This window comes from Dermacentor variabilis, unplaced genomic scaffold, assembly GCF_050947875.1.
Source record: "Dermacentor variabilis isolate Ectoservices unplaced genomic scaffold, ASM5094787v1 scaffold_13, whole genome shotgun sequence".
Lineage (NCBI taxonomy): Eukaryota > Metazoa > Arthropoda > Arachnida > Ixodida > Ixodidae > Dermacentor > Dermacentor variabilis.
In genome coordinates this window covers 38,367,608-38,388,359 of record NW_027460291.1, presented here as the reverse complement: position 1 = coordinate 38,388,359, position 20,752 = coordinate 38,367,608, and the positions used below count along the sequence as shown (strand labels likewise).

Genomic DNA, 20,752 nt, shown 5'->3' with positions numbered 1-20,752 from the left:
AGCCGAGCTGAGCGGTCAGCAGAATCATGGGCTCCAGTGGAGCAGCGACAGCGGCCACTTTTGGCCGCGGAAACAGGCTTACCGACGAAGACAAGGAGTACCCGTTTATTTTGCCGCAACTGCCGAAAGGACGAGTAACGATCAACACCGTGTTTTTACACGGGGATGTACGTGCGAGACCCTACAAGGTTGAAGACTTCAGGGACGCCCTATTGCCGACGGGCCTGCTACCTGACGTGGTATGCATAGGGGCGTACCAGATTAACCACGTCTGGGCGGTGACTCTCAATGATGCGACTGCCACAAAACGCCTGCTGGCCATGAAGGAAATGCAAGTGAAGGGACGACGGTGCGTCATTGTTGACCCACAAGACCAGCAGGTGAAGCTGAGGCTTCACTGGCTGCTGCACGGCGTTTCCGATGAGGACATCCGGACGGCGTTCGCAACATTTGGCAAGGTGGAAGAGGTGAGCCGAGAGCGGTGGCGTGTCCAAGGCATGGGAGACAAGACCTCTACTACCAGGACTGTGCTCCTGAAGCTGAACAGCGGCGTAAAACTGGAGGACCTGCCTCATCAGGTGCGCGTCGGCGGAGAGCTAGCATTGGTGGTCGTTCCCGGGAGGCCCATGCAGTGTCTGCGCTGCCAATGCACGGGACACGTCCGCCGAGATTGTAAAGTTCCCCGCTGTTCAAGATGCAGGCGTTTCGGCCACGTTGATGCTGACTGCGTCAAATCGTATGCAGCCGTGACAGGACCAGCAGCGAGTGACGTTGCTGCAGAGCACGTTATGGACGTGGTCGAGACGGAGGACGCCGCCAAAGGAACCGGAGCCCTGGTTCCGACAGCGACAGTCAGTGGGACATCCACCGTCGGCGCAGAAGGCACGGTGGCTGAGGCTGGCGAGAAGACGAGCAAGACGGTACAGGTCCTGTGTTCAGTGGGTCATGCTGCGGGGGGCGTTAACGACGAGGCACCCGATGAGGACACGACAGCAATGCTGCAGGATGAGGACACCAACGACGGTGAGCAGACTGCAACTCTCGGTGCCCCTGTCAACCGCCCCCACGACGCGACCAAGGACCGAGACGGTAGTGCAACCAGCACCAACGAGGGGCCCCCGCCGAAGGCGCCTCATGGGAGGCGGATGGTCTTCAAGCCAAAACCTAATATTCCGCCTGACAAAAAGCCTGTTGTCAAAGTGGTGACGGCGACCAACGCTAGCAAGCCGGAAGGCCCCGGAGGCGGCTAGCCGAGGGCTAGTCGTGAAGGGTAAGCACCATGCTCCGGGTCTACTTTTTTTCTTAGTTAAGATGGCTCTCTTACCGTCCCTTAGTATCGCCACATTAAACGTGAGAGGGTTGGCGGCTAGTCGTAGGCAAAGTCAGGTCCTACGGTTGGTCACTGACCAAGACATAGACGTACTAGCCGTCCAGGAGACCAAGGTTGACGGAGAGGAGGAGACCGGGAGCATGGTGCGGCGTTTCACGACTAGATATTATGCGGTCGTGAGTCACGCGGTAGGGACGTCCGCCGGTTGTGTTCTGTTTGTAAAGAAGTTGCCTGACCTGGTTGTTCAAAGTATATTTTCATGTCAGTCCGGAAGGATTGTTTATTGTGATTTTGTTTATCGTGAAATTGAATTTCGAGTTATGTGCATATATGCGCCGAATACTGTAGAAGAGCGCACCTTATTTTTTGAGAACCTTTTTCAGTATATTAGCAGCAATAAGTGCATGATTTTGTTGGGGGATTTTAATTGTGTTTTGAGGGCTCTGGATAGAGCCAATAATGCCGGTGTTCGTGACAGAAGCAGCAGTGTGTTGACTAAACTAATCAGTGAAAATGAACTGGACGATGTTTGCGAGTGTCTGGAGGGGGAGCGGGAAGTAATGTACACGCGATTTCAAGGTATTAGTCACGCGAGGTTAGACCGCATGTACATATCGCAAGACATGATTCCAAAGTGCCATAGTTATTCTGTGGCACCAGTATCGTTCTCAGATCACTTCTTGGTGAAATGTAACATAGGCACGGAGAGGAAGAGAGAATCTTTTAATTGGGACCTATGGAAAATGAACGCCTTACTACTAAAAGACCAACCATTTGTAGAGGCAGTACATGAGGCCGTTAGGGAGGTTCGTGAGGAAAATAGTCAAACAACAGCAGAGAAATGGGAAGGGTTCAAACAAAACGTAAAAATGAAAGCCTGTGAAAGATCGAGCTGTTTAAAGTTTGAGAAGGAAATGAAAGAAAGGGGCTTGCGAAAGACACTTAGGCAGCTGATAGCGCTTGAGTGCGAAGAGCCAGGGGCGTATAAACAAGATGTGCGAACCATTAAAGAAAAAATCGAACAGTTCGACAAAGAACGGTACCAAGGAGCGATTGTGCGCGCAAGAGCAAATGCATTAGTAGGTGGAGAGACGCCCACTAAAAGGGCGCTTGGACTTGAAAAAGCGCAAGGTCGAAGGAATCACGTCGATAAGATTCTATGGAATGGCACAATTGCCGACGACACTAAGAGTATAGGCCAAGCGTTTTTCGAGTATTACCAGTCCCTTTTTGCGTTTCAAGAAGCGAATGTAGACAAGTTCAAAAAGGTCTTCCTCGGTCGCATGCCGCGATTGAGTGACGACACAAAAGAACGATTAGAAGAGAAAATAACAGAAAGCGAAGTTGAAAAGGCAATTGATGATTTCAATCAAGGCAAATCACCAGGACCTGACGGCCTGGGCGCTTGTTTATATAAAGCTTTCAAGAAGGAACTGTCACCGTTGCTAACACAGCTGTTTAATGATGCGTATGAAAACAAAGCTTTGCCACCTTCTTTTGGCAAAGCGCATACCATACTCCTCCCTAAGAGTGGTCAAGTGGAGAAACTTAGGCTAGTGACATCTTACAGGCCGATATCTCTAACCAATGTAGATTATAAAATTTTCATGAAGGTTTTGGCAGCCAGACTTCAAAGTGTAATAAAGGAAATTGTCTCAGATCACCAAACGTGTGGGATCAAAGGAAGGTCGATTTTTTCAAATATTCACACGATGCGGTGCGTGCTCGAGTGCTGCGACGTCACCTTGGGCGGAGTCTCAGTGCTTCAGCTCGACCTCGAGAAAGCCTTTGATTGTGTTTCGCATGGTATTTTGTTTGCCATTTTGGATCACGTTAACACTGGTTCCATCATTGCTGAGGGAGTGGCGGTGGCGTACCAGAACTGCACAACACGATTAATTGTGAATAAATCATTGGGGGCCCCCATTAACGTCATGCGTTCTGTGCGTCAGGGCTGCCCACTCAGTCCTCTTTTGTTTGGAATTTACATAGAAACTATGTGTTTGGCCATAATTCAAAATGATCAAATACGCGGCTATAGCTTGGCAGACACCGAAGTCAAGCTCTTGGCATATGCAGATGACATCGCAGTGTGTTGTACAAGCAAACAAAGTGTAACGGAAACGATAAGCGTAGTGAAAAGTTTTTGTGGTGTGACGTGCAGTAGAGTGAACTGGGGGAAGTCCCTCGGTTTGTGGCACCGAGAGTGGTCTTCGGGCCCGGATAATTTTGCAAATGTGAACTGGATGAAAACCCCGACCAAGTATCTAGGTGTTCCCATGGAGAGCTACAAAAATAGCGACGAATACTGGATGAACCAAACAAAAGAAACTAGAGAAAAAGCAGAAAGGTGGAAAGGCATCAACCTGTCCATTTTCGCTAAGGCAACGGTGTGTAACATGTTTTTTATTACGAAGTTGTGGTACGTCATGCAAACGATGTACTGTTCAAGAGTAAACGTGCAAAAGCTGCACAGAGTGTTCGCGGTTTTTATCTGGGGCTCTACCTGGGAAAGGTGTAGCCGAACAAAGCTGTTCAGGCACGTGAAGGAAGGGGGGCTGGGCTTGGCGCATCTTTTTGTTCGACAGCTTCTCAACCGCTTTTTGTTTTTTCGCGATGTGCGCGATACTTTTTTGCGCACCGTATGTCAGCTCAGATTGAGCGACGCACTGCCTGCATATGTTGTTAGTACGGCAAGCATGGCCGGAACACTGCGTGGTTATTTTAAAGAAGTGGCCGACAGTGTGCGTTTCCTTTCAGTTCGTTTTTCAAACGATTATCTGTGTCACGTGAAAAGAAAAACACTGTATAAAGATGTGTGCGACATTGTGTTCCCAGTGCCGTTATACAGAGCCATATACAGTGGAGGGCCAGGACAAGACGTCCTTAAACGGGTGAAACGAATGCAGGTGCCACCAGGGGTTAAAACGTTATTTTTTAAGCTCCACACAGGAACGCTCTCTGTGAAGACTTTTGTGGAAGAACGAGGCTGTCTTGTGCCGTGGGGATCCCACTGCCTGATCTGTCAGAAGCCGGAGACCATTGATCATGTTTCCTTGCATTGCTGGGCGGCGGTTTTCTTATGGCACGTTTTAAAGCGAACGCTGAAAAAGGAGTTACCGGTGGACCCCCAAGGGATCAGGTATCTGCCAATTAAAGATGAAGACGGAGTACCGTATGATTTTACTATGTTGAACGCCCTCCACTCTATATGGCGAGCTCGCATTGCCGGGTACCATTGTGACGCCGACGCTCGGCCAGCGCGTATATATTTCAGAGAGTGTATGTCAGTATATATTGAAATGCAGAAAATACAAGAGTGTGTTCCGGATTGGCTGTCGAGGCTCGAACCTCTGACAGTCATGAAGGAATTTTAATTTGACAACGTCATTCCTATGCGGATGGACGGCTTCGTTGCGCTTTTTTGTTTCTTGCCTTCCTTTTCCTCTTGCAAATGGCTTGCATTTGTGCCATGAGTGTGAACTTCCTATGTGCGATGTTATATTGAAAACCGGTAATAAATTTTAAAAAAAGCCGAAATAGGTCAGTTGGGATAGCGTTAGACTGAAGATCTACAGGTCCCTGGTTCGATCCCGGGTTTCGGCATATTCATAATGCGATTTTTTTAGCTGTTGTGCATAACAATGCAAATAGCAATTCAGACAGCGTTGTGAGCTTTTCTGTTACTTCCGCGATACGCCACTGTTTAACATTAATAGAAGCCTGCGCAGCCTACAGCAAATGGTGGAGCGAATATTTTTATAAGAAGTATCCTTACGTCGGATACCTTAGACGGCGGTTCGTGGGAACCCAGCAATCACGTAGAGCCTCATGATTTTGATACTCGTTCCGCCGAAATAGCTCAGTTGGGAGAGCATTAGACTGAAGTTCTAAAGGTCCCGGGTTGGATGCTGGGTTTCGGCATATTCATAGTGCGGTTCTTTATGCGTTGTGCATAACAATACAGATAGTAATTCACACAGCATTGTAAGCTTTTCTGTTACTTCAGCGATACGCCACTGTTTAACATTAATAGAAGCGTGCGTAGCCTACAGCATATGGTGGAGCGAATATTTTTATAAGAAGTTTCCTTACGTCGGATACCTTAGACGGCGGTTCGTGGGAACCCAGCCATCGCTTAGCGCCTCATGATTTTGTTACTCGTTCCGCCGAAATAGCTCAGTTCGGAGAGCGTTAGACTGAAGATCTAAACGTCCAGGGTCGGATCCTGGGTTTCGGCATACTCATACAGCGTTTCTTTAGGCGTTGTGCATAACAATACAGAAAGCAATTCAGACAGCATTGTGAGCTCTTCTGTTACTTCCGCGATACGCCACTGTTTAACATTAGTAGAAGCGTGCGTAGCCTACAGCAAATGGTGGAGCGAATATTTTTAAAAGAAGTTTCCTTACGTCGGATACCTCAGACGGCGGTTCGTGGGAAACCAGCCATCGCTTAGCGCCTCATGATTTTGTTACTCGTTGCGCCGAAATAGCTCAGTTGGGAGAGCGTTAGACTGAAGATCTAAAGGTCCCGGGTTGGATCCTGGGTTTCGGCATATTCATAGTGCGTTTCTTTAGGCGTTGTCCATAACAATACATATAGCAATTCAGAAAGCATTGTGAGCTTTTCTGTTACTTCCGCGATTCGCCACTGTTTAACGTTAATAGAAGCGTGCGTAGCCTACAGCAAATGGTGGAGCGAATATTTTTAAAAGAAGTTTCCTTACGTCGGATACCTTAGACGGCGGTTCGTGGGAACCCAGCCATCGCTTAGCGCCTCATGATTTTGTTACTCGTTCCGCCGAAATAGCTTAGTTGGGAGAGCGTTAGACTGAAGATCTAAAGGTCCAGGGTTGGATCCTGGGTTTCGGCATATTCACAGTGCGTTTCTTTAGGCGTTGTCCATAACAATACAGATAGCCATTCAGACAGCATTGTGAGCTTTTCTGTTACTTCCGCGATTCGCCACGGTTTAACATTAATAGAAGCGTGCGTAGCCTACAGCAAATGGTAGAGCGAATATTTTTATAAGAAGTTTCCTTATGTCGGATACCTTAGACGGCGGTTCGTGGGAAACCAGCCATCGCTTAGCGCCTCATGAATTTGTTACTCGTTCCGCCGAAATAGGTCAGTTGGGATAGCGTTAGACTGAAGATCTAAAGGTCCCTGGTTCGATCCCGGGTTTCGGCATATTCATAATGCGTTTTTTTTAGCCATTGTGCATAACAATACAGATAGCAATTCAGACAGCATTGTGAGCTTTTCTGTTACTTCCGCGATTCGCCACGGTTTAACATTAATAGAAGCGTGCGTAGCCTACAGCAAATGGTAGAGCGAATATTTTTATAAGAAGTTTCCTTACGTCGGATACCTTAGACGGCGGTTCGTGGGAACCCAGCCATCGCTTAGCGCCTCGTGATTTTGTAGCTCGTTCTGCCGAAATAGCTCAGTTGGGAGAGCGTAGGACTGAAGATCTAAAGGTCCCTGGTTCGATCCCGGGTTTCGGCGTATTCATATAACGAATTTTTTAGCCCTTGTGCATAACAATACAGATAGCAATTCAGACACCATTGTCAGCTTTTCTGTTACTTCCGCGATACGCCACTGTTTAACATTAATAGAAGCGTGCGTAGCCTACAGCAAATGGTGGAGCGAATGTTTTTAAAAGAAGTTTCCTTACGTGGGATACCTTAGACGGCGGTTAGTGGGAACCCAGCCATCGCTTAGCGCCTCATGATGTTGTTACTCGTTCCGCCGAAATAGCTCAGTTGGGAGAGCGGTAGACTGAAGATCTAAAGGTCCAGGGTTGGATCCTGGGTTTCGGCATGAGCGTTAGACTGAAGATCTAAATGTCCCGGGTTGGATCCTGGGTTTCGACATATTCATGGTGCGTTTCTTTAGGCGTTGTGCATAACAATACAGATAGCAATTCAGACAGCATTGTCAGCTTTTCTGTTACTTCCGCGATACGCCACTGTTTAACATTAATAGAAACGTGCCTAGCCTACAGCACATAGGGGAACGAATATTTTTAAAAGAAGTTTCCTTACCTCGGATACCTTAGACGGCGGTTCGTGGGAACCAAGCTATCGCTTAGCGCCTCATGATTTTGTTACTCGTTCCGTGGAAATAGCTCAGTTGGGAGAGCGTTAGACTGAAGATCTAAAGGTCCCGGGTTGGATCCTGGGTTTCGGCATATTCATAGTGCGTTTCTTTAGGCGTTGTGGATAACAATACAGATAGCAATTCAGACAGCATTGTGAGCTTTTCTGGTACTTCCGCGATACGCCACTTTTTAACATTAATGGAAGCGTGCGTAGCCTACAGCAAATGGTAGAGCGAATATTTTTAAAAGAAGTTTCCTTACGTCGGATACCCTAGACGGCGGTTCGTGGGAACCCACCCATCGCTTAGCGCCTCATGATTTTGTTACTCATTCCGCCGAAATAGCTCAGTTGAGAGAGCGTTAGACTGAATATCTAAAGGTCCCGGGTTGGATCCTGGGTTTCGGCATATTCATAGTGCGTTTCTTTAGGCGTTGTGCATAACAATACAGATAGCAATTCAGACAGCATTGTGAGCTTTTCTGGTACTTCCGCGATACGCCACTTTTTAACATTAATAGAAGCGTGCGTAGCCTACAGCAAATGGTAGAGCGAATATTTTTATAAGAAGTTTCCTTACGTCGGATACCTTAGACGGCGGTTCGTGGGAACCCAGCAATCACGTAGAGCCTCATGATTTTGATACTCGTTCCGCCGAAATAGCTCAGTTGGGAGAGCATTAGACTGAAGTTCTAAAGGTCCCGGGTTGGATGCTGGGTTTCGGCATATTCATAGTGCGGTTCTTTATGCGTTGTGCATAACAATACAGATAGTAATTCACACAGCATTGTAAGCTTTTCTGTTACTTCAGCGATACGCCACTGTTTAACATTAATAGAAGCGTGCGTAGCCTACAGCATATGGTGGAGCGAATATTTTTATAAGAAGTTTCCTTACGTCGGATACCTTAGACGGCGGTTCGTGGGAACCCAGCCATCGCTTAGCTCCTCATGATTTTGTTACTCGTTCCGCCGAAATAGCTCAGTTCGGAGAGCGTTAGACTGAAGATCTAAACGTCCAGGGTCGGATCCTGGGTTTCGGCATACTCATACAGCGTTTCTTTAGGCGCTGTGCATAACAATACAGAAAGCAATTCAGACAGCATTGTGAGCTCTTCTGTTACTTCCGCGATACGCCACTGTTTAACATTAGTAGAAGCGTGCGTAGCCTACAGCAAATGGTGGAGCGAATATTTTTAAAAGAAGTTTCCTTACGTCGGATACCTTAGACGGCGGTTCGTGGGAAACCAGCCATCGCTTAGCGCCTCATGATTTTGTTACTCGTTGCGCCGAAATAGCTCAGTTGGGAGAGCGTTAGACTGAAGATCTAAAGGTCCCGGGTTGGATCCTGGGTTTCGGCATATTCATAGTGCGTTTCTTTAGGCGTTGTCCATAACAATACATATAGCAATTCAGAAAGCATTGTGAGCTTTTCTGTTACTTCCGCGATTCGCCACTGTTTAACGTTAATAGAAGCGTGCGTAGCCTACAGCAAATGGTGGAGCGAATATTTTTAAAAGAAGTTTCCTTACGTCGGATACCTTAGACGGCGGTTCGTGGGAACCCAGCCATCGCTTAGCGCCTCATGATTTTGTTACTCGTTCCGCCGAAATAGCTTAGTTGGGAGAGCGTTAGACTGAAGATCTAAAGGTCCAGGGTTGGATCCTGGGTTTCGGCATATTCACAGTGCGTTTCTTTAGGCGTTGTCCATAACAATACAGATAGCCATTCAGACAGCATTGTGAGCTTTTCTGTTACTTCCGCGATTCGCCACGGTTTAACATTAATAGAAGCGTGCGTAGCCTACAGCAAATGGTAGAGCGAATATTTTTATAAGAAGTTTCCTTATGTCGGATACCTTAGACGGCGGTTCGTGGGAAACCAGCCATCGCTTAGCGCCTCATGAATTTGTTACTCGTTCCGCCGAAATAGGTCAGTTGGGATAGCGTTAGACTGAAGATCTAAAGGTCCCTGGTTCGATCCCGGGTTTCGGCATATTCATAATGCGTTTTTTTAGCCATTGTGCATAACAATACAGATAGCCATTCAGACAGCATTGTGAGCTTTTCTGTTACTTCCGCGATTCGCCACGGTTTAACATTAATAGAAGCGTGCGTAGCCTACAGCAAATGGTAGAGCGAATATTTTTATAAGAAGTTTCCTTACGTCGGATACCTTAGACGGCGGTTCGTGGGAACCCAGCCATCGCTTAGCGCCTCGTGATTTTGTAGCTCGTTCTGCCGAAATAGCTCAGTTGGGAGAGCGTAGGACTGAAGATCTAAAGGTCCCTGGTTCGATCCCGGGTTTCGGCGTATTCATATAACGAATTTTTTAGCCCTTGTGCATAACAATACAGATAGCAATTCAGACACCATTGTCAGCTTTTCTGTTACTTCCGCGATACGCCACTGTTTAACATTAATAGAAGCGTGCGTAGCCTACAGCAAATGGTGGAGCGAATGTTTTTAAAAGAAGTTTCCTTACGTGGGATACCTTAGACGGCGGTTCGTGGGAACCCAGCCATCGCTTAGCGCCTCATGATGTTGTTACTCGTTCCGCCGAAATAGCTCAGTTGGGAGAGCGGTAGACTGAAGATCTAAAGGTCCAGGGTTGGATCCTGGGTTTCGGCATGAGCGTTAGACTGAAGATCTAAATGTCCCGGGTTGGATCCTGGGTTTCGACATATTCATGGTGCGTTTCTTTAGGCGTTGTGCATAACAATACAGATAGCAATTCAGGCAGCATTGTCAGCTTTTCTGTTACTTCCGCGATACGCCACTGTTTAACATTAATAGAAGCGTGCCTAGCCTACAGCACATAGGGGAACGAATATTTTTAAAAGAAGTTTCCTTACCTCGGATACCTTAGACGGCGGTTCGTGGGAACCAAGCTATCGCTTAGCGCCTCATGATTTTGTTACTCGTTCCGTGGAAATAGCTCAGTTGGGAGAGCGTTAGACTGAAGATCTAAAGGTCCCGGGTTGGATCCTGGGTTTCGGCATATTCATAGTGCGTTTCTTTAGGCGTTGTGGATAACAATACAGATAGCAATTCAGACAGCATTGTGAGCTTTTCTGGTACTTCCGCGATACGCCACTTTTTAACATTAATGGAAGCGTGCGTAGCCTACAGCAAATGGTAGAGCGAATATTTTTAAAAGAAGTTTCCTTACGTCGGATACCCTAGACGGCGGTTCGTGGGAACCCACCCATCGCTTAGCGCCTCATGATTTTGTTACTCATTCCGCCGAAATAGCTCAGTTGAGAGAGCGTTAGACTGAATATCTAAAGGCCCCGGGTTGGATCCTGGGTTTCGGCATATTCATAGTGCGTTTCTTTAGGCGTTGTGCATAACAATACAGATAGCAATTCAGACAGCATTGTGAGCTTTTCTGGTACTTCCGCGATACGCCACTTTTTAACATTAATAGAAGCGTGCGTAGCCTACAGCAAATGGTAGAGCGAATATTTTTATAAGAAGTTTCCTTACGTCGGATACCTTTGATGGCGGTTCGTGGGAACCCAGCCAACGCTTAGCGCCTCATGATTTTGTTACTCGTTCCGCCGAAATAGCTCAGTTGGGAGAGCGTTAGACTGAAGATCTAAAGGTTCCGGGTTGGATGCTGGGTTTCGACATATTCATAGTGCGTTTCTTTAGGCGTTGTGCATAACAATACAGATAGCAATTCAGACAGCATTGTGAGCTTTTCTGTTACTTCCGCGATACGCCACTGTTTAACATTAATAGAAGCGTGCGTAGCCAACAGCAAATGGTGGAGCGAATATTTTTAAAAGAAGTTTCCTTACGTCGGATACCTTAGACGGCGGTTCGTGGGAACCCAGCCATCGCTTAGCGCCTCATGATTTTGTTACTCGTTCCGCCGAAATAGCTCAGTTGGGAGAGCGTTAGACTGAAGATCTAAAGGTCTCGGGTTGGATCCTGGGTTTCGGCATATTCATAGTGCGTTTCTTCAGGAGTTGTGCATAACAATACAGATAGCAATTCAGACAGCATTGTCAGCTTTTCTGTTACTTCCGCGATACGCCACTGTTTAACATTAATAGAAGCGTGCCTAGCCAACAGCAAATGGTGGAGCGAATATTTTTAAAAGAAGTTTCCTTACGTCGGATACCTTAGATGGCGGTTCGTGGGAACCCAGCAATCGCTTAGCGCCTCATGATTTTGTTACTCGTTCCGCCGAAATAGCTCAGTTGGGAGAGCGTTAGACTGAAGATCTAAAGGTTCCGGGTTGGATGCTGGGTTTCCACATGTTCATAGTGCGTTTCTTTAGGCGTTGTGCATAACAATACAGATAGCAATTCAGACAGCATTATGAGCTTTTCTGTTACTTCCACGATACGCCACTGTTTAACATTTATAGAAGCGTTCGTAGCCTACAGCAAATGGTGGAGCGAATATTTTTAAAAGAAGTTTCCTTACGTCGGATACCTTAGATGGCGGTTCGTGGGAACCCAGCCATCGCTTCGCGCCTCATGATTTTGTTACTCGTTCCGCCGAAATAGCTCAGTTGGGAGAGCGTTAGACTGAAGATCTAAAGGTTCCGGGTTGGATGCTGGGTTTCGACATATTCATAGTGCGTTTCTTTAGGCGTTGTGCATAACAATACAGATAGCAATTCAGACAGCATTGTGAGCTTTTCTGTTACTTCCGCGATACGCCACTGTTTAACATTAATAGAAGCGTGCGTAGCCAACAGCAAATGGTGGAGCGAATATTTTTAAAAGAAGTTTCCTTACGTCGGATACCTTAGACGGCGGTTCGTGGGAACCCAGCCATCGCTTAGCGCCTCATGATTTTGTTACTCGTTCCGCCGAAATAGCTCAGTTGGGAGAGCGTTAGACTGAAGATCTAAAGGTCCCGGGTTGGATCCTGGGTTTCGGCATATTCATAGTGCGTTTCTTCAGGAGTTGTGCATAACAATACAGATAGCAATTCAGACAGCATTGTCAGCTTTTCTGTTACTTCCGCGATACGCCACTGTTTAACATTAATAGAAGCGTGCCTAGCCAACAGCAAATGGTGGAGCGAATATTTTTAAAAGAAGTTTCCTTACGTCGGATACCTTAGATGGCGGTTCGTGGGAACCCAGCAATCGCTTAGCGCCTCATGATTTTGTTACTCGTTCCGCCGAAATAGCTCAGTTGGGAGAGCGTTAGACTGAAGATCTAAAGGTTCCGGGTTGGATGCTGGGTTTCCACATGTTCATAGTGCGTTTCTTTAGGCGTTGTGCATAACAATACAGATAGCAATTCAGACAGCATTATGAGCTTTTCTGTTACTTCCACGATACGCCACTGTTTAACATTTATAGAAGCGTTCGTAGCCTACAGCAAATGGTGGAGCGAATATTTTTAAAAGAAGTTTCCTTACGTCGGATACCTTAGATGGCGGTTCGTGGGAACCCAGCCATCGCTTCGCGCCTCATGATTTTGTTACTCGTTCCGCCGAAATAGCTCAGTTGGGAGAGCGTTAGACTGAAGATCTAAAGGTTCCGGGTTGGATGCTGGGTTTTGACATATTCATAGTGCGTTTCTTTAGGCGTTGTGCATAACAATACAGATAGCAATACAGACAGCATTGTCAGCTTTTCTGTTACTTCCGCGATACGCCACTGTTTAACATTAATAGAAGCGTGCGTAGCCAACAGCAAATGGTAGAGCGAATATTTTTATAAGAAGTTTCCTTACGTCGGATACCTTAGACGGCGGTTCGTGGGAACCCAGCCATCGCTTAGCGCCTCATGATTTTGTTACTCGTTCCGCCGAAATAGCTCAGTTGGGAGAGCGTTAGACTGAAGATCTAAAGGTCCCGGGTTCGATCCTGGGTTTCGGCATATTCATAGTGCGTTTCTTTAGGCGTTGTGCATAACAATACAGATAGCAATTCAGACAGCATTGTGAGCTTTTCTGGTACTTCCGCGATACGCCACTTTTTAACGTTAATAGAAACGCGCGTAGCCTACAGCAAATGGTAGAGCGCATATTTTTATAAGAAGTTTCCTTACGTCGGATACCTTAGACGGCGGTTCGTGGGAACCCAGCCATCGCTTAGCGCCTCGTGATTTTGTAGCTCGTTCCGCCGAAATAGCTCAGTTGGGAGAGCGTTAGACTGAAGATCTAAAGGTCACGGGTTGGATCCTGGGTTTCGGCATATTCATAGTGCGTTTCTTTAGGCGTTGTCCATAACAATACAGATAGCAATTCAGACAGCATTATGAGCTTTTCTGTTACTTCCGCGATACGCCACTGTTTAACTTTTATAGAAGCGTTCGTAGCCTACAGCAAATGGTGGAGCGAATATTTTTAAAAGAAGTTTCCTTACGTCGGATACCTTAGATGGCGGTTCGTGGGAACCCAGCCATCGCTTAGCGCCTCATGATTTTGTTACTCGTTCCGCCGAAATAGCTCAGTTGGGAGAGCGTTAGACTGAAGATCTAAAGGTTCCGGGTTGGATGCTGGGTTTCGACATATTCATAGTGCGTTTCTTTAGGCGTTGTGCATAACAATACAGATAGCAATACAGACAGCATTGTCAGCTTTTCTGTTACTTCCGCGATACGCCACTGTTTAACATTAATAGAAGCGTGCGTAGCCTACAGCAAATGGTGGAGCGAATATTTTTAAAAGAAGTTTCCTTACCTCGGATACCTTAGACGGCGGTTCGTGGGAACCCATCCATCGCTTAGCGCCTCATGATTTTGTTACTCGTTCCGCCGAAATAGCTCTGTTGGGAGAGCGTTAGACTGAAGATCTAAAGATCCCGGGTTGGATCCTGGGTTTCGGCATATTCATAGTGCGTTTCTTTAGGCGTTGTCCATAACAATACAGATAGCAATTCAGACAGCATTTTGAGCTTTTCTGGTACTTCCGCGATACGCCACTTTTTAACATTAATAGAAACGTGCGTAGCCTACAGCAAATGGTAGAGCGCATATTTTTATAAGAAGTTTCCTTATGTCGGATACCTTAGACGGCGGTTCGTGGGAACCCAGCCATCGCTTAGCGCCTCATGATTTTGTTAGTCGTTCCGCCGAAATAGCTCAGTTGGGAGAGCGTTAGACTGAAGATCTAAAGGTCCCGGGTTGGATCCTGGGTTTCGGCATATTCATAGTGCGTTTCTTTAGGCGTTGTGCATAACAATACAGATAGCAATTCCGACAGCATTGTGAGCTTTTCTGTTACTTCCGCGATACGCCACTGTTTAACATAATTGGAGGCGTGCCTAGCCTACAGCAAATAGTGGAGCGAATATTTTTAAAAGAAGTTTCCTTACGTCGGATACCTTAGACGGCGGTTCGTGGGAACGAAGCTATCGCTTAGCGCCTCATGATTTTGTTACTCGTTCCGTGGAAATAGCTTAGTTGGGAGAGCGTTAGACTGAAGATTTAAAGGTCCCGGGTTGGATCCTGGGTTTCGGCATATTCATAGTGCGTTTCTTTAGGCGTTGTGCATAACAATACAGATAGAAATTCAGACAGCATTGTGAGCTTTTCTGGTACTTCCGCGATACGCCACTTTTTAACATTAATAGAAGCGTGCGTAGCCTACAGCAAATGGTAGAGCGAATATTTTTATAAGAAGTTTCCTTACGTCGGATACCTTAGACGGCGGTTCGTGGGAACCCAGCCATCGCTTAGCGCCTCGTGATTTTGTAGCTCGTTCCGCCGAAATAGCTCAGTTGGGAGAGCGTTAGACTGAAGATCTAAAGGTTCCGGGTTGGATGCTGGGTTTCGACATATTCATAGTGCGTTTCTTTAGGCGTTGTGCATAACAATACAGATAGCAATACAGACAGCATTGTCAGCTTTTCTGTTACTTCCGCGATACGCCACTGTTTAACATTAATAGAAGCGTGCGTAGCCTACAGCAAATGGTGGAGCGAATATTTTTAAAAGAAGTTTCCTTACCTCGGATACCTTAGACGGCGGTTCGTGGGAACCCATCCATCGCTTAGCGCCTCATGATTTTGTTACTCGTTCCGCCGAAATAGCTCTGTTGGGAGAGCGTTAGACTGAAGATCTAAAGATCCCGGGTTGGATCCTGGGTTTCGGCATATTCATAGTGCGTTTCTTTAGGCGTTGTCCATAACAATACAGATAGCAATTCAGACAGCATTTTGAGCTTTTCTGGTACTTCCGCGATACGCCACTGTTTAACATTAATAGGAGCGTGCGTAGCCTACAGCAAATAGTGGAGCGCATATTTTTATAAGAAGTTTCCTTACGTCGGATACCTTAGATGGCGGTTCGTGGGAACCCAGCCATCGCTTAGCGCCTCATGATTTTGTTACTCGTTCCGCCGAAATAGCTCAGTTGGGAGAGCGTTAGACTGAAGTTCTAAAGGTTCCGGGTTGGATGCTGGGTTTCGACATATTCATAGTGCGTTTCTTTAGGCGTTGTGCATAACAATACAGATAGCAATACAGACAGCATTGTCAGCTTTTCTGTTACTTCCGCGATACGCCACTGTTTAACATTAATAGAAGCGTGCGTAGCCTACAGCAAATAGTGGGGCGAATATATTTAAAAGAAGTTTCCTTACGTCGGATACCTTAGATGGCGGTTCGTGGGAACCCAGCCATCGCTTAGCGCCTCATGATTTTGTTACTCGTTCCGCCGAAATAGCTCAGTTGTGAGAGCGTTAGACTGAAGATCTAAAGGTTCCGGGTTGGATGCTGGGTTTCGACATATTCATAGTGCGTTTCTTTAGGCGTTGTGCATAACAATACAGATAGCAATACAGACAGCATTGCCAGCTTTTCTGTTACTTCCGCGATACGCCACTGTTTAACATTAATAGAAACGTGCGTAGCCTACAGCAAATGGTAGAGCGCATATTTTTATAAGAAGTCTCCTTACGTCGGATACTTTAGACGGCGGTTCGTGGGAACCCACCCATCGCTTAGCGCCTCATGATTTTGTTACTCGTTCCGCCGAAATAGCTCAGTTGGGAGAGCGTTAGCATGAAGATCTAAAGGTCCCGGGTTGGATCCTGGGTTTCGGCATATTCATAGTGCGTTTCTTTAGGCGTTGTGCATAACAATACAGATAGCAATTCCGACAGCATTGTGAGCTTTTCTGTTACTTCCGCGATACGCCACTGTTTAACATAATTGGAAGCGTGCCTAGCCTACAGCAAATAGTGGAGCGAATATTTTTAAAAGAAGTTTCCTTACGTCGGATACCTTAGACGGCGGTTCGTGGGAACCCAGCCATCGCTTAGCGCCTCGTGATTTTGTAGCTCGTTCCGCCGAAATAGCTCAGTTGGGAGAGCGTTAGACTGAAGATCTAAAGGTCCCGGGATGGATCCTGGGTTTCGGCGTATTCATAGTGAGTTTCTTTAGGCGTTGTCCATAACAATACTGATAGCAATTCAGACAGCATTATGAGCTTTTCTGTTACTTCCGCGATACGCCACTGTTTAACATTTATAGAAGCGTTCGTAGCCTACAGCAAATGGTGGAGCGAATATTTTTAAAAGAAGTTTCCTTACGTCGGATACCCTAGACGGCGGTTTGTGGGAACCCACCCATCGCTTAGCGCCTCGTGATTTTGTAGCTCGTTCCGCCGAAATAGCTCAGTTGGGAGAGCGTTAGACTCAAGATCTAAAGGTCCCGGGTTGGATCCTGGGTTTCGGCATACTTATAGTGCGTTTCTTTAAGCGTTGTGCACAACAATACAGATAACAATTCAGACAGCATTGTGAGCTTTTCTGTTACTTCCTCGACACGCCACTGTTTAACATTAATAGAAGCGTGCCTAGCCTACAGAAAATGGTGGAGCGAATATTTTTAAAAGAAGTTTCCTTTCGTCGGATACCTTAGATGGCGGTTCGTGGGAACCCAGCCATCGCTTAGCGCCTCGTGATTTTGTGGCTCGTTCCGCCGAAATAGCTCAGTTGGGAGAGCGTTAGACTGAAGATCTAAAGGTCCCTGGTTCGATCCAGGGTTTCGGCATATTCATATAGCGAATCTTTTACCGCTTGTGCTTAACAATAAAAAAGCAGTTCAGACACCATTGTCAGCTTTTCTGTTACTTCCGCGATACGCCACTGTTTAACATTAATAGAAGCCTGCGCAGCCTACAGCAAATGGTGGAGCGAATATTTTTATAAGAAGTTTCCTGACGTCGGATACCTTAGACGGCGGTTCGTGGGAACCCAGCCATCGCGTAGCGCCTCATCATTTTGTTACTCGTTCCGACGAAATAGCTCAGTTGGGAGAGCGTTAGACTGAAGATCTAAAGTTCCCGGGTTGGATCCTGGGTTTCGGCATATTCATAGTGCGTTTCTATAGGCGTTGTGCATAACAATACAAATAGCAATTCAGACAGCATTGTGAGCTTTTCTGATACTTCCGCGATACGCCACTGTTTAACATTAATAGAAGCGTGCGTAGCCTTAGCAAATGGCGGAGCGAATATTTTCAAAAGAAGTTTCCTTACGTCGGATACCTTAGACGGCGGTTCGTGGGAACCAAGCTATCGCTTAGCGCCTCATAATTTTTTTGCTCGTTCCGTCGAAATAGCTCAGTTGGGAGAGCGTTAGACTGAAGATCTAAAGGTCCCGGGTGTGATCCTGGGTTTCGGCATATCCATGTAGCGGAATTTTTAGGCCTAGTGCATAACAATACAAATAGCAATTCAGACACCATTGTCAGCTTTTCTGTTACTTCCGCGATACGCCACTGTTTAACATTAATAGAAGCGTGGGTAGCCTACAGCAAATGGTGGAGCGAATATTTTTAAAAGAAGTTTCCTTACGTCGGATACCCTAGACGGCGGTTCGTGGGAACCCAGCCATCGCTTAGCGCCTCATGATTTTGTTACTCGTTCCGCTCAAATAGCTCAGTTGGGAGAGCGTTAAACTGAAGATCTAAAGGTCTCTGGTTCGATCCCGGGTTTCGGCATATTCATATAGCGAATTTTTTAGCCCTTGTGCATAACAATACAAATAGCAGTTCAGACACCATTGTCAGCTTTTCTGTTACTTCCGCGATACGCCACTGTTTAACATTAATAGAAGCGTGCGTAGCCTACAGCAAATAGTGGAGCGAATATTTTTAGAAGTTTCCTTACGTCGGATACCTTAGATGGCGGTTCATGGGAACCCAGCCATCGCTTAGCGCCTCGTGATTTTGTAGCTCGTTCCGCCGAAATAGCTCAGTTGGGAGAGCGTTAGACTGAAGATCTAAAGGTCCCGGGTTGGATCCTGGGTTTCGGCATACTCATAGTGCGTTTCTTTAGGCGTTGTGCATAACAATACAGATAGCAGTTCAGACAGCATTGTCAGCTTTTCTGTTACTTCCGCGATACGCCACTTTTTAACATAAATAGAAGCGTGCGTAGCCTACAGCAAATGGTAGAGCGAATATTTTTATAAGAAGTTTCCTTACGTCGGATACCTTAGACGGCGGTTCGTGGGAACCCAGCCATCGCTTAGCGCCTCATGATTTTGTTACTCGTTCCGCCGAAATTGCTCAGTTGGGAGAGCGTTAGACTGAAGATCTAAAGGTCCAGGGTTGGATGCTGGGTTTCGGCATATTCATAGTGCGTTTCTTTAGGCGTTGTGCATAACAATACAGATAGCAATTCAGACAGCATTGTGAGCTTTTCTGATACTTCCGCGATACGGCACTGTTTAACATTAATAGAAGCTTGCGCAGCCTTAGCAAATGGTGGAGCGAATATTTTTAAAAGAAGTTTCCTTACGTCGGATACCTTAGACGGCGGTTCGTGGGAACCAAGCTATCGCTTAGCGCCTCATGAATTTGTTACTCGTTCCGCCGAAATAGCTCAGCTGAGAGAGCGTTAAACTGATGATCTAAAGGTCCCTGGTTCGATCCCGGGTTTCGGCATATTCATATAGCGAATTTTTTAGCCCTTGTGCATAACAATACAAATAGCAATTCAGACAGCATTGTCAGCTTTTCTGTTACTTCCGCGATACGCCACTGTTTAACATTAATAGAAGCGTGCGTAGCCTACAGTAAATAGTGAGCGAATATTTTTAAAAGAACTTTCCTTACGTCGGATACCTTAGATGGCGGTTCGTGGGAACCCACCCATCGCTTAGCGCCTCATGATTTTGTTACTCGTTCCGCCGAAATAGCTCAGTTGGGAGAGCGTTAAACTGAAGATCTAAAGGTCCCGAGTTGGATCCTGGGTTTCGGCATATTCATATAGCGAATTTTTTAGCCCTTGTGCATAACAATACAAATAGCAATTCAGACAAAATTGTCAGCTTTTCTGTTACTTCCGCGATACGCCACTGTTTAACATTAATAGAAGCGTGCGTAGCCTACAGCAAATGGTGGAGCAAATATTTTTAAAAGAAGTTTCCTTACGTCGGATACCCTAGACGGCGGATCGTGGGAACCCAGCCATCGCTTAGCGCCTCATGAATTTGTTACTCGTTCCGCCGAAATAGCTCAGCTGAGAGAGCGTTAAACTGATGATCTAAAGGTCCCTGGTTCGATCCCGGGTTTCGGCATATTCATATAGCGAATTTTTTAGCCCTTGTGCATAACAATACAAATAGCAATTCAGACAGCATTGTCAGCTTTTCTGTTACTTCCGCGATACGCCACTGTTTAACATTAATAGAAGCGTGCGTAGCCTACAGTAAATAGTGAGCGAATATTTTTAAAAGAACTTTCCTTACGTCGGATACCTTAGATGGCGGTTCGTGGGAACCCACCCATCGCTTAGCGCCTCATGATTTTGTTACTCGTTCCGCCGAGATAGCTCAGTTGGGAGAGCGTTAGACTGAAGTTCTAAAGGTCCCGCGATGGATCCTGGGTTTCGGCATATTCATAGTGCGTTTCTTTAGGCGTTGTGGATAACAATACAGATAGCAATTCAGACAGCATTGTGAGCTTTTCTGGTACTTCCGCGATACGCCACTTTTTAACATTAATGGAAGCGTGCGTAGCCTACAGCAAATGGTAGAGCGAATATTTTTAAAAGAAGTTTCCTTACGTCGGATACCCTAGACGGCGGTTCGTGGGAACCCACCCATCGCTTAGCGCCTCATGATTTTGTTACTCATTCCGCCGAAATAGCTCAGTTGAGAGAGCGTTAGACTGAATATCTAAAGGTCCCGGGTTGGATCCTGGGTTTCGGCATATTCATAGTGCGTTTCTTTAGGCGTTGTGCATAACAATACAGATAGCAATTCAGACAGCATTGTGAGCTTTTCTGGTACTTCCGCGATACGCCACTTTTTAACATTAATAGAAGCGTGCGTAGCCTACAGCAAATGGTAGAGCGAATATTTTTATAAGAAGTTTCCTTACGTCG

At 46.3% G+C, this 20,752-nt stretch overlaps 15 non-coding genes across 15 annotated transcripts; all 15 read left to right on the top strand.

The window, feature by feature from the left end:
- The first annotated feature begins 5,815 nt into the window (after window positions 1-5,815).
- TRNAF-GAA (transfer RNA phenylalanine (anticodon GAA)) lies at window positions 5,816-5,888 on the top strand. Its single transcript has one exon. It is a non-coding gene; the product is annotated as a tRNA-Phe (tRNA).
- A 561-nt stretch (window positions 5,889-6,449) lies between these two features.
- On the top strand, window positions 6,450-6,522 carry TRNAF-GAA (transfer RNA phenylalanine (anticodon GAA)). The gene has a single exon. It is a non-coding gene; the product is annotated as a tRNA-Phe (tRNA).
- Window positions 6,523-6,767: 245 nt separating this feature from the next.
- On the top strand, window positions 6,768-6,840 carry TRNAF-GAA (transfer RNA phenylalanine (anticodon GAA)). The gene has a single exon. It is a non-coding gene; the product is annotated as a tRNA-Phe (tRNA).
- A 1,883-nt stretch (window positions 6,841-8,723) lies between these two features.
- TRNAF-GAA (transfer RNA phenylalanine (anticodon GAA)) lies at window positions 8,724-8,796 on the top strand. Its single transcript has one exon. It is a non-coding gene; the product is annotated as a tRNA-Phe (tRNA).
- Window positions 8,797-9,357: 561 nt separating this feature from the next.
- On the top strand, window positions 9,358-9,430 carry TRNAF-GAA (transfer RNA phenylalanine (anticodon GAA)). The gene has a single exon. It is a non-coding gene; the product is annotated as a tRNA-Phe (tRNA).
- A 244-nt stretch (window positions 9,431-9,674) lies between these two features.
- Window positions 9,675-9,747, top strand: TRNAF-GAA (transfer RNA phenylalanine (anticodon GAA)). The gene has a single exon. It is a non-coding gene; the product is annotated as a tRNA-Phe (tRNA).
- A 2,517-nt stretch (window positions 9,748-12,264) lies between these two features.
- Window positions 12,265-12,337, top strand: TRNAF-GAA (transfer RNA phenylalanine (anticodon GAA)). The gene has a single exon. It is a non-coding gene; the product is annotated as a tRNA-Phe (tRNA).
- An 878-nt stretch (window positions 12,338-13,215) lies between these two features.
- Window positions 13,216-13,288, top strand: TRNAF-GAA (transfer RNA phenylalanine (anticodon GAA)). Its single transcript has one exon. It is a non-coding gene; the product is annotated as a tRNA-Phe (tRNA).
- A 1,195-nt stretch (window positions 13,289-14,483) lies between these two features.
- Window positions 14,484-14,556, top strand: TRNAF-GAA (transfer RNA phenylalanine (anticodon GAA)). Its single transcript has one exon. It is a non-coding gene; the product is annotated as a tRNA-Phe (tRNA).
- A 2,463-nt stretch (window positions 14,557-17,019) lies between these two features.
- TRNAL-CAA (transfer RNA leucine (anticodon CAA)) lies at window positions 17,020-17,092 on the top strand. The gene has a single exon. It is a non-coding gene; the product is annotated as a tRNA-Leu (tRNA).
- Window positions 17,093-17,336: 244 nt separating this feature from the next.
- Window positions 17,337-17,409, top strand: TRNAF-GAA (transfer RNA phenylalanine (anticodon GAA)). The gene has a single exon. It is a non-coding gene; the product is annotated as a tRNA-Phe (tRNA).
- An 878-nt stretch (window positions 17,410-18,287) lies between these two features.
- TRNAF-GAA (transfer RNA phenylalanine (anticodon GAA)) lies at window positions 18,288-18,360 on the top strand. Its single transcript has one exon. It is a non-coding gene; the product is annotated as a tRNA-Phe (tRNA).
- Window positions 18,361-18,602: 242 nt separating this feature from the next.
- TRNAF-GAA (transfer RNA phenylalanine (anticodon GAA)) lies at window positions 18,603-18,675 on the top strand. Its single transcript has one exon. It is a non-coding gene; the product is annotated as a tRNA-Phe (tRNA).
- A 560-nt stretch (window positions 18,676-19,235) lies between these two features.
- On the top strand, window positions 19,236-19,308 carry TRNAI-GAU (transfer RNA isoleucine (anticodon GAU)). The gene has a single exon. It is a non-coding gene; the product is annotated as a tRNA-Ile (tRNA).
- A 562-nt stretch (window positions 19,309-19,870) lies between these two features.
- TRNAI-GAU (transfer RNA isoleucine (anticodon GAU)) lies at window positions 19,871-19,943 on the top strand. Its single transcript has one exon. It is a non-coding gene; the product is annotated as a tRNA-Ile (tRNA).
- Window positions 19,944-20,752: the final 809 nt, after the last annotated feature.